Source organism: Scyliorhinus torazame, chromosome 15 (genome assembly GCF_047496885.1).
Source record: "Scyliorhinus torazame isolate Kashiwa2021f chromosome 15, sScyTor2.1, whole genome shotgun sequence".
NCBI classification, from domain to species: domain Eukaryota; kingdom Metazoa; phylum Chordata; class Chondrichthyes; order Carcharhiniformes; family Scyliorhinidae; genus Scyliorhinus; species Scyliorhinus torazame.
Window position 1 is genome coordinate 147,881,178 of NC_092721.1, and position 12,169 is coordinate 147,893,346.

Below are 12,169 nucleotides of genomic sequence, written 5' to 3' on the forward strand. Positions count from 1 at the left end.
GCTTCAAATCTTTCAGGGTGGACATCACCACTGGATTCAGGGAAAATCTTATCGGAGAGAAAGGCAATGATGCAGTAACAAGGCCAGAAACAGTGCAGGAACTCACTTCCATTTGTCTCCATATGGAATCAAGATCACTGAACCACAACTACATCTTCTGAATATTGGCTTCCCAATAGTAAATCAATAAATTGGGTAGAGCCAAGCTCCCGACTAAAAGGCCCACGGATCCTTGGAGTCTTACCCATCCAAATAAGGGAAGACATTCATTTGTTGATTTTTACAAAAAATAGCTTGGGGAGAAAAGTGGGGGGACATTGAAAAATAAATAAAAATCTCGGGAGTACGTTCATCTCAATAGTCTGAACTATGCCTGCCAAGCTCTAGTGTCAAATTAACAAAATGCGGTGCATGGTCTGAAATCAAAACACTCATCAGCCACCACAGAAGGGAGGAGATACCTATCCACCACAAAATAGTATACTTGATGCATGTGTGAGAAAAATGAAAACTCTTTGTCACCTGTGTGTAAAAAGAACCAAGGATCTACCCCCCTGATGGAGTCAGAGATTTGGGACTGGAACGATCCAGACTCGGGTTCAGAATACAATTTAGTTCCCCACCCAAAATAAGCTGATGTGAATTCAAATCGGGGAAGGAGGCCAGCAGATTATTAATAAACTTCATAATGTCCCCGTTTGGTGCACAGATATTAACCAGAACCACCGGAGTGCCCGTTAAAGAGCCACAGAAAACAACATATCTGCCATTGGGGTCGGCCAAGATCCTAGAGGCAGAAAACTGAGCATTTTAATTAATTAATACTACCACACCCCTGGCCTTCCCATCGAAGCCCAAATGAAAGACTTATCCTACCCCGTTCACAGCCTTGTCTTGTCCCTGCAAATGAGTCTCTTACAAAACCACTACCGCGTCAGAATTTAAACTCGTAAGGTGAAAAAATATTCTCAGCATTCTACTGGGCCATTCAACCCCCCCCCCCCGATGTTGCAGGTGACTAAGCGAATTGGGGGTCTCCTACCTCCCCCTCAATCCAGAGTCAGCTGTTACTGGTGCCTGGTCAGCACTCAGCAGTGGCTAAGTTCTCTGCTGGAGTTTCCTTGCTGGGAATCATCAGGGTTATCTTGTTTGTTTGATTGCTCACTCCCATTTATATAAAACAGAGCAATATTATTGACATGCAACGAACCTCTCAATGACGGACAGAGGCCATCAGACTCTGTAACGGGCTAATAGTTGTTCAGACAGGAGTGTCCTGAAGAACAATAGATCTGGATATCGTGGGGGCGATTCTCTGATTGCGGGACTAAGTGCCCGCGCCATCGTGAATGCCGTCGCGTTTCACAATGGCGCAAACAGGCCCCAGCCGCGACTGATTCAGGGACAGAAAAGGGGCCAGCAGCGGCGCCACGAGAAACGCGGTGGGCGTGGCGAAAGACCAGCAGCGTCATCGTGCGACACCAGGATGACGCTGCGCAAGAGGAAGTGAGCGGATTGGCACACAGACACCGAGGTCAGAGATGGATGAGCCCCGTCGCGCTGCTCCCCGCTTCCGGGACAGGGACCTGGAGGCACTTTTGAGACGCTGTGGAGGAGCGCCGGGCCATCCTCTTCCCCAGACATGGACACCGGCAGCCGTGCAGCACTGTGAGGCGTGGATGGCGAGAGGTCGGGATGGCGGTCAGCGCTGTGGGGCACATTTCCCGCACGGGAGACCAGTGCAGGAAGAAACTGCACGACCTCACGAGGGCAGCGAGGGTAAGTACCCCTCCCCCCCTCCCCCAGGGCAAGACAGCTCACAATCAGAGGGAGCGTTCAAGAACCGGAGGGGGATCACTTGAGCTGCACCCCTTACCGTCTATGAGCAAAGGGCACTGGACCTTGCTGGGGGAGCCTCCAGCCGGGAGGTAGCACCGTGCCAGGTCGGAGGCGAAGCACCAAGTGAGAATCCCCTGCATGCAACCAGTCCCTCAGCCCATCAGTACCCCCACCCGTCCTCACACACCACCCCCTCACTCCCACCGCCTGACACTGCACCACCCCCAGAGTCGGGCCCCTCACACCCCACCACCTGACACTGCACAGCCCCCGCAGTCCACACCCTCGCACCCCACCGCCTGGCACTGCACCACCCCCTCCACTCCCTCACATATGACCCCGCTAACGAAACGTGCCTTACTGTGTTCTCCAGGGCCAGAGGAGCACCGCCGTGGAACTGCTCGGTCACCCCGCCGCCGTCCAGCTCCAACTTCTTCCGGCCACAAGGACGCACGAGACAGAGGGGAAGGATCATGGGCAGGAGGGCCCTCCTCTGGGGCCGGGACACCGAGGGGTTACGCACAGAGGACAGACAGACACGTATGACAGTGAGACGGACGACAAGGGTACAACGAGCCAGGACAGTGACGGCGACAGGACAGCCCATCAGGCCAGTGGCGCACAGAGGACGTTGCGACATTCGAGGCACAGGGGCACGGCACCTGGCATGGGCCGAGGTCTTAATGCACCGGCCAAGGTTCCAGCCAGGAGACCCCAGACCTGGGTACAGACGAGGACCTAGTGGCCGCGGCACTGCTGTCACCCACCACTTCAGCCATCGCAGATACACTCACCTCGGTTGGGCAAGTAAGTGACGAGGCTTCTGGGTCACTGACTGGTGCGCACCACACAGCCAAATCGGTACAGCAGGTGGAGGTAGGAGCAGCCGAGGGGCTGGACGGTCGGAGGGCAGGCCAGGCCCAGCACCCAGCTGCTGCCCTGACGGCTCCCGGGTTCCTGGGCTTTCCAGGTGTGGTAGTACCAGGTATTGCGGCACCTAAGATGCGGATGATCAATGGTTGGACCCAGGAGTCTACCATTGGCTGTTGTACATAGCTCCGCCACATAAGAACCAGTGCCGTCCCAGCAGCCTTCACTTTCTGTATCGAAGCTGCTGGGGAAGAGTTGTAGCAGATTAAAGCCTTCAGTTATGAATCACTTCGTCTTGAGAGTAATTGATTGTGCATCAATTTAATCTGCTACAACTTCAGTTGGAAGGATCGATCTCCGTATCAAACCGGAGTGCCTACAGCTCAGCCCCCACGCGGACAACTCTGCTGCTATTTTTAAACATTGGCTGGCGTGATTCAGGGGCTACCTCGACACGGCCGCCGACACCCCCACGGAAGGACAAAAGATGCATCTCCTACGCTCACGGGTCAGCCCTGGGATCTACCCTCTTATCGAGGAGGCGGAGAATTACGCTGCCGCGATCGAGCTGCTAGAAGGACATTATATCCGCCCTGTGAACCAGGTCTACGCTCGCCACCTGCTGCCGACTAGGCGGCAAAGCCCCGAGGAAACGTTGGAAGACTTCTACCGGGCGCTGCTGGTGCTGGGCCGAAACTGTGGCTGCCCGCCAGTTTCGGGGAGCGAGCACACGGAACTTTTGATCAGGGATGCTTTCGTGGCAGGTATGACCTCCCCCGAAGGCTCCTAGAAAGGGACACTCTGGGACTTACAGAGGCACAGGCTCTGGCAGGGTCCATGGACGTTGCCTATAAAAACACACTGTCCTTTGCACCGATCGCGCGGCGGCCCCCTGGGCTGCGTGGCACCCCACAGCGGCAGCCCCTCAGACCTTCCCCCTGACCCGCAAGCCTGCGCGGCGAGACGGCCCGCTAACGCCGCCGGACCCCGCTGTTTCTTCTGCGGGCAGGCGAATCATCCCCGCCCGCGCTGCCCGGCCCTCACCGCCACCTGCAAAGGGTGCGGCAAGAAGGGCCACTATGTGGGGGTCTGCCAGGCCCGCGCCGTCAGCAACTATCAGGTTTGAGGGCCGTCGGCGACTATCGGCAACCCCCCCTTCAGGCCCCGACCGCCCAGCGCTCACCGCCACCCCCCTATCCTCAGTCCACGTGCGACCTGCGGGCGCGGCCATTTTGCCCCTCGGACACCACGCTGGACGGGTGGGCGCTGCCATTTTGTCCCTCCCCGCCGCCATCTTCTTCATCCCCGGACACCATTTGCGACCCATGGGTGACGCCATCTTGGATGGGGCCCCCAGGCCCACCCACAGACCCGATGCATTTGCAACCCCAGGGACCAGACCACGGGATGACGGCTGTCTTCCGGCAACTGCAGACGCAGCTGGAGGAGTCCACCCGCGTCCACGAGCAGGGAGTGGTGCCGGTCATGGCTGCCACCCAGGCCGACACCGCACGGGTGGCGTCCTTGATGGAGGCAATGGGGGAAACGGTTTCGGGCATGGGTCAGGTTCTTCAGGGCGTGGGGCTTAGTGTGCACGCGTCATCCGTGGCCCACGACCGGGCTGCCCACTCACAGGCAGCCATGCTCCAGAGCCACGTGGACACTGCCACCGCGCTCCGGGGTCTGGCCCAGTCTCAGTAGGCCATGACCCTGTCCCAGCAGGCCAAAGCTGAGAGCATCGGCGGCCTTGTCCATGTGGTGGATGGCGTCGCACAGACCGAGCGGGAGGTAGCGCAGTCCCTGACAGGGATGTCGCACTCCCTCAGCACCATCGCCGGGAAGGTTCAGACCCCAGTCGATTCCACAGCGGGCCTCCAGGACTGGCAGCGCCAGATGTCGGTGGTGCAACGGGGCTTGCCTCCGGGCGAACCACCATCCCTTAGAGGGGCCCGGGGGCCAATGGGCTCCCCGAGGGAGGAGGAGGTCCCGGTGCCTGTCCCGGTTACACCAACAAGGGAGGGACCGGAACACTCGCACTCCCCCCGTCCTGTCCCTGGTGCATCTGGTGGGCAGCGGGCAGAGGAGGGTGGCAACACGCCATCCAGCACGCCCGCCGAGCAGCCTGGCCCATCCAGGCCGGGCCACCCCAGGAAGCGCACGCCGACGGGGAGCCACGTTAAAGGGCAGGATTCTCAGCAGTCCGCCTCCACTCCTGCTGTACCGTCTGGGGAATCACCTAGACATAGTGGTAGGGCGCGTATGGCCAAAAAGTTAGACACTTAGTAAGTTAGACACGGGTGCAGGGCACAGATTAGTAATAGGGGCTAGGGCACATGTCTTTCAATGTCACAATTAAAGTTGTTACACCAAACCTACATGCGTCCGTCCTATGTCCGGTGCCTGGGGGGGTCGGGGGGGACACGTGAGGGCGCCTGGTGACGAGGGCGCCCGGTGACGATGGTGTTTGAAAATCATTGCAAGGGTGAGTCCGGGTGTGCGCCCCTGTGGTGAATGTATTACATTAATAATTCACCATGTGTATGCCACAGTTTATTTCTACTCTTGTCTCGAGTGAATTGATGGTCGCATCAATTTAATCAACTACAACGCCACTATGGAATCGGCTCTCAAACCTGACCGACTGGAACTCGATCCGCAGGCCGCGGAGGCGAAATAAATTTTTCGCACTGGCTCCGCTGTTTCAAGGCCTATCTTGCCGCCTCCTCCACGCCTTCCGTCGCCGACGAACAGAAGCTGAGCCTCCTCCACGCACGGGTAAGCCATCGAATCTCTGTTCAACTCAATGAGGCCTCCTCCTACGCAGACGCCCTCGCGATGCTAGAATGCCACTATGTAAGGCCCGTGAACGAGGTATACGCGCGACATATCCTCACCACTCGCCGCCAGCGTCCCGGGGAATCGCTAGAAGACTACCTACGCGACCTCAAAGTCCTTGCACCCAGCTGCAACTACCAGGCCGTTACGGCCACTCAACATATGGACCTCGCCGTCCGAGACGTCTACGTGGCAGGAGTCCGGTCCAACTACGTGAGATAGCGCCTACTCGAAAAAGGGGCCCTAGACCTGGATGAGACGGTAAAATTAGCCTCCTCTCTGGAAGTAGCGTTCCAAAGCCTTAACGCATTTCCGTCTGACCACGCGATCCTCTCGTGGACCCCCGACCAAAGAATACCTCAGGCATATGCCGCGCGGCTGCCCACCCACCATGGGGGGCTACCCTGCTATTTCTGCGGCCTGTCCCAACACCCCCGGCAGCACTGCCCGGCCCGTAACACGAACTGCAGCAGCTGCAGGAGAAAAGGACATTTCACCAAAGGTTGCCTTGCCAGGTCCAAGAACTCTAAATCGCAGGCCCGACTCTCAGACTCACAGGCCTGCAGACCCCGCAGTGTGGCAGCATGTCTGCCGACTCTACCCCCTGTAGGCTCGTCATCAGCCTCGTGCTATCCGTGGGGGCAGCCATCTTCCAGCCCACACAGCATGTGCGACTCATGGGGGCCGCTATCTTGGGCATCCTCCCCCACGCGGCCCGCCACATGTGATCCATGGGGGCCGCCATCTTGGACGCCATCTTCCTCACCGCCCGACATGCTCAACCGACGAGGGCCGCCGTCTTAGCCGTCATCTGCTACGCCGCTCGACACGTGCGACCAACAAGGGCAGCCATCGTGGAACCGCCCCAGCACCTCTGACCACGCCGGCTACCCGCAATTCAGCGCGGTCACCCTGGACCAGTCGCTGATGTATTGGGTGCTCTGGATCCGTGGAACACATACAGGCCACCAACACTTAAAATAGTACAACACTATTTTAAGTTAGAAACTGTTGAACATACTTTCACTGTGGGTTAACACGATGTTAGATTAAACTAAAGACCTATGCCTGTCCTAACCTGTCTATGCACTCAGCACATGGTGAAGATCTGTGCTGTAAGCTGTAAGCTCTGTCCTTCTAAGAGGCTGCATCTCGAATGAGCGGGAACTCTGATGCCCCCTGTCTATATAGTGAGTGTGCTCTAACTGGTGATTGGCTGCGTGTGTCAATTTGTCTTGCTGTGTGTCCATCAGTGTGTGTGTCTGCACCATGATATACTGGTGTATATTCTGACAGTCGTGACCTAAACACCTCCGGAGTTCCATGATGACCGTCCGGGTAAACAGGCACGAAACTCCGGGAGCACAGACAGCTCCATCCATCCGGACATGGTAAGACGCTGCTCGCTCCCAATTTTCCCGGCACACCAAACCATCTCCCTCGCCTCCGGGTTGCACTCGGTGCAAATCCGAGGGTGCTGGAACCCGAGCAATACAGGGCGCCGAGTCCGTCAATGTTAAATTATATGTGCTCCCAGACCTCTTGTGCTCCTCTCCTATTGGGACTAGATTTCCAATGCAACCACAGGAGCCTAACCCGGAAATTCGGGGGGCCCTACCCCCACTCACCGTATGTAGCCTCGCGACCCTAAAGGTCGACCCTTCCCCACTCTTCGCAAATCTCACTGCCGACTGCAAACCAGTCGCCACCAGAAGCAGGCGGTACAGCATCCAGGACAGGACTTTTATCAGGTCCGAGGTCCAGCGACTCTTGCGGGAGGGAATCATCGAGGCCAGCAATAGCCCCTGGAGAGCTCAGGTGGTGGTCGTCAAGACCGGGGAAAAGAACCGGATGGTTGTAGATTACAGCCAAACCAGAAATCGGTACATGCAACCCGATGCGTACCCCCTTCCCCGGATCGCAGACATGGTTAACCGGATCGCACACTACCGGGTGTTCTCCACGGTGGATCTGAAGTCTGCATACAACCAGCTCCCAATCTGCCCGCAGGACCACCACTACACGGCTTTTGAGGCAGACGGCCGCCTTTTCCACTTCCTCCGGGTCCCCTTTGGCGTCACGAACGCCCCCGTTCGTTCGATGGCCCCCGTCGGTTGAGCATGTCGGGCGGTGAGGAAGATGGCGTCCAAGATCGCGGCCCCCATGGATCGCATGTGGCGGGCCGCGTGGGGGAGGATGACCCTTTGGTTTTCCAAAGAACAATGGACCGAATGGTGGACTAGTACGGGCTGCGGGCCACATTTCCATACTTGGACAATGTCACCATCTGCGGCCACGACCACGATGCCAATCTCCACAGATTTCTCCAAACCGCCCAAACACTTAACCTCACTTACAACAAGGAGAAATACGTTTTCCGCACAACCAGACTAGCCATCCTCGGCTACGTCGTGGAAAACGGGGTTCTAGGACCCGACCCTGACCGTATGCGCCCCCTCCTGCAACTCCCCCTCCCCCACTTCCCTCAGGCCCTGAAAAGGTGCCTCGGGTTCCTTTCATATTACGCCCAGTGGGTCCCCAAATATGCGGACAAAGCCCGCCCACTAATCAAGGCCACCATCTTCCCACTCGCAACTGAGGCCTGCCAGGCCTTCAGCTGCATCAAGGCGGATATCGCCAAAGCCGCAATGCGCGCAGTGGACGAGTCCGTCCCCTTCCAGGTGGAGAGCGACGCATCAGAGGCCGCTCTCGCCACTATCTTCAATCAAGCAGGCACCCTCACCACCTCCGAAATTCGGCACTCCTCAGTCGAAAAAGTGGCCCAAGCCATCATGGAAGCCGTACGGCACTGGTGGCACTACCTTGCTGGTAGGAGGTTCACCCTCGTCACCGACCAACGATCAGTAGCCTTCATGTTCAATAATACGCAGCGGGGCAAAATCAAGAACGATAAGATCTTGAGGTGGAGGATCGAACTCTCCACCTATAATTACGATATAGTATATCGTCCTGGGAAACTCAACAAACCCCCAGATGCCCTGTCCGGCGGCACACGCACCAGCGCGCAAGATGACCGACTACGTGCTATCCACGATGACCTCTGCCACCCGGGGGTCACCCGGCTTACCCACTATATCAAGGCCCGCAACCTGCCCTACTCCACCGAGGAGGTCAGAGCCATGACCAGGGACTGCCAAATCTGTGCGGAGTGTATGCCGCACTTCTATCGACCAGATAAGGCCCACCTGGTAAAGCATCCTGGCCCTTTGTGCGCCTTAGTATCAATTTCAAAGGGCCCCTCCCCTCCAACAACCGCAATACATATTTTCTCAACATTACCGATGAGTTCTCTCGTTTCTCCTTTGCGATCCCTTGCCCCGACATGACCACAGCCACCATCATTAAAGCCCTACATAGTGTCTTCACCCTGTTTGGTTTCCCCAATTATGTCCACAGTGACCAGGGCTCGTTGTTCATGAGTGACGAACTGCGTCAGTACCTGCTCAGTAAGGGCATCGTCTCGAGCAGGACTACCAATTATAACCCCAGGGGAAATGGGCAGGCGGAGAGGGAGAACGCGACGGTCTGGAAGACCGTCCTACTGGCCCTACGGTCTAGGATTCTCCCAGTTTCCCACTGGCAGGAGGTCCTCCCCGATGCGCTCCACTCTATTAGGTCCCTACTTTGCACGGCCACAAACAAGACCCCTCATGACCGCCTATTTGTTTTCCCCAGGAGATCCACCTCAGGGGCCTCGCTTCCGTCCTGGCTGAAGACACCAGGGCCCGTCCTGCTCAGAAAGCACGTCAGGAGCCATAAGTCCGACCCCCTGGAAGAGAGGGTCCAGCTCCTACACTCCAACCCCCAGTACGCATACATCGAACACCCTGATGGCCAACAGGATACGGTCTCCCTCCGGGACCTGGCACCCGCCAGTTCCACCACCACCGCCTCTTCACCCTATCCCGCCCAACCTACCATGACCAGCGCCCCTGCCCCATATGGCTCCTGCACCCCCTCCCGCCCGCCATTCCCCCTTCACCTATCCACAGGAATGAAGCTCCAGAAGAGACGCTCCCAGAGTCCACGTCTGTACCCGCACCGGCGCCCTCATCACCGATGCCAGCACGGATGAGTTCGACACCCGGGCCAGCAACAATGCCAGAGCTTCGGCGATCACAGCGCACAATCCGTGCGCCGGACCGGCTGAACTTATGAACACGTCACCCCCGCCTGACTTCATTTTTTTAACAGGGGGTGAATGTATTACATTAATAATCACGTGTATCTGTGCTATGCTGTTGCCCTTGTGGGCTCCACCTATGGGCCATTGTATGGTATTATCCATAAGGTAACATGTTGGGGCCTGTATGGGCTCTGCCCATGGCTCCTCCCCTTGAAGGGAGGTACAAAGAGCAGTCGACCTGTAGGCGGCTCTCAGTGTTAGATCAGTCGCAGGCAGGCACTGTTCTAGTTGATTAAAGCCAGTGTATTTCTACTCTTGTCTCGAGTGAATGATGGTCGCATCAGCCCCCCCAACACCAAATACGCCGTCGTCCTCAGTGCTCCGACGCCCGCTGCCCCACATGGACATGTGATGGAGTGTCCGTGACGCACAAAGGGGACACCAAGGTGGTGGTGTTCAGATATGGCCATAAGTCAGACATTCAGTAGTGATCTGTAGCTCACAGCTCATCGCAGAGCGGGTTGTCATCATCCAACATGGCACTGTTCACACCGGCTTACGGAAGTAAAAGTGTACCGACAGTAACGAGGTGCCGCAGGTGTAGTGTTGCTTGAGAGTGGTGCCGTGTGTGGTAGGGTTGTGCGATGGTGCGGGAGGTAGGTGAGGGGGTTGCTGGGTGGAGCCTGTGCGTGCGGTCAACGGTGCGAGTGCCCTGAACAACGATGCCCTCCCCCTAGTGTGCGAAACATGCATCGATCAACGCCTCGCTGTCCCAACCGGTGGCGTTGTGCGGCCTCCCGGCCAAATCCCGCACCCCGATGGTGTCTGTGCCCCGCCGCCCTCCAATCCTCGCCCTCCTCATCCTCCACCTCCTCCTCATGTTCAGAGTCGATGCCCTCATCGGGCTCACCTGCTTCTTCCTCCTCCATTATATCGCCCCTCTGTTGGGCGATGTTGTGCAAGACGCAGCATGCAACGATGATTCTTCCGACCCTGTCGGGGTTGTACTGTAGAGCGCCTCCAGAGCGGTCCAGGCACTGGAACCTCATTTTAAGGAGGCCGAAGCACCTCTCCACCACACCCCTGGTTGCAGCATGGGCCTCATTGTAGTGGGGGGTAGGGGGGGGGGGGTGTGTTACCCTCAAAAATTGCAGCGATGTAGGACTGCGCCAGTATAAAGGCGTCATGCACGCTTCCCGGGTACTGGGCGCACATGTGCATTATTCGCATTCCGTGGTCGCATACCACCTGGACGTTCATCGAATATGTCCCCTTCCTGTTCAGGAAGACGTCCCTGTTCTCAGAGGGTGGACGCAGGTTGACGTGCACATCATCCACGACGCCCTGTACCATCGGGATCTCGGCCACTGAGGCGAATTGGTGCGCGTGCTCCTCCGGGAAATTGATGTATCGTCCCGCGACAGCATAAAGGCCGTTGGTAACTGCCCAGATGCACTGGTGCACCGAGGCCGGACAGATTCCACAAAGGTCCCCGCTCGGCGATTGGAAGGAGCCGGTCGCGAAAAAATTCAGGGTGACAGTGACCTTCACTCTCACTGGGAAGGCATGTCCTCCCCCCGTTCCACGTGGTGCCAGGTGCGCTATTAGGTGGCATATGTGCCCGACCGTCTCACGGCCCAATTGGAGTCGCCTCCTGCATGCCGCTTCCGTTAGGTCCTCGAAGGAAATGCGGTTCTGGTAGACACGGTGACGCATGGGACGCCTCCGCCGCCTTGGCACGACCACCTGTAGGCAGCCAGGGGCCTTTCGATGAATGGGTGCCCCGGCTGCCTGGTCACGGTTCATTCAGACACGCACCGTGACACCTGCCCATAGTATCCGTATCCCGCACAGTTCACCCCGTCCCTCCTCATCGCAGCGCCAGTGGACACAGCCCTTCACTATGCCCTCGAATTGGGAGGGTGTCTTCGCCACCTAAATCATTACCTTGGCCTTCAATGATCTGTTCGCTTTGGCCACCAAAGACATCTCTGCTTCCAGTGAGGCAATCACTGTGTCTTGAAAGGGCCACTTCCATATCTTTTATCGTGACTCCACGGGCTTTCACGGTTTCACTGTTCTTCTCCAGAGCCTCTCGGATGGGGCCAAGGTCTCCTTCATCGATTTCCGGAGGTCCCCCGACACAATCCGCCAGTGTTTATCAAATTCCTTCGCCAATGTACTCAGAATCCCCTCAGCTGTTAGTGGAGTTGCCAGAGCCCGCCTCTGCCATTTTATCTGTTGGCGAGTTCTGAGAGGCCTCCAATTCCATCAACGAACTTCTGATCACCTTCTTTCCCTGATGTTTCTGGACATTTCAGACATATAGGATCCTTAACCCATTAATTATGTAGGATTTCAAAAGAAAATACCCGCTGAAACTGAGAGAAAAGAGCAAAAAGTGCAGTACTCTAGCGGGAGCCGCCTCATGCACATCTTTCCCCTACATTGCGCCACCAGAAGTCCCAGCTATGAACT

At 57.2% G+C, this 12,169-nt stretch overlaps 1 protein-coding gene across 4 annotated transcripts in view; it reads right to left on the reverse strand.

Annotated features, from left to right (window-relative positions):
• The window catches only part of atp8a2 (ATPase phospholipid transporting 8A2), an 890,601-nt gene that overhangs the window by 552,147 nt on the left and 326,285 nt on the right, over positions 1-12,169 (reverse strand). The gene's annotated exons all lie outside the window — the stretch shown is intronic.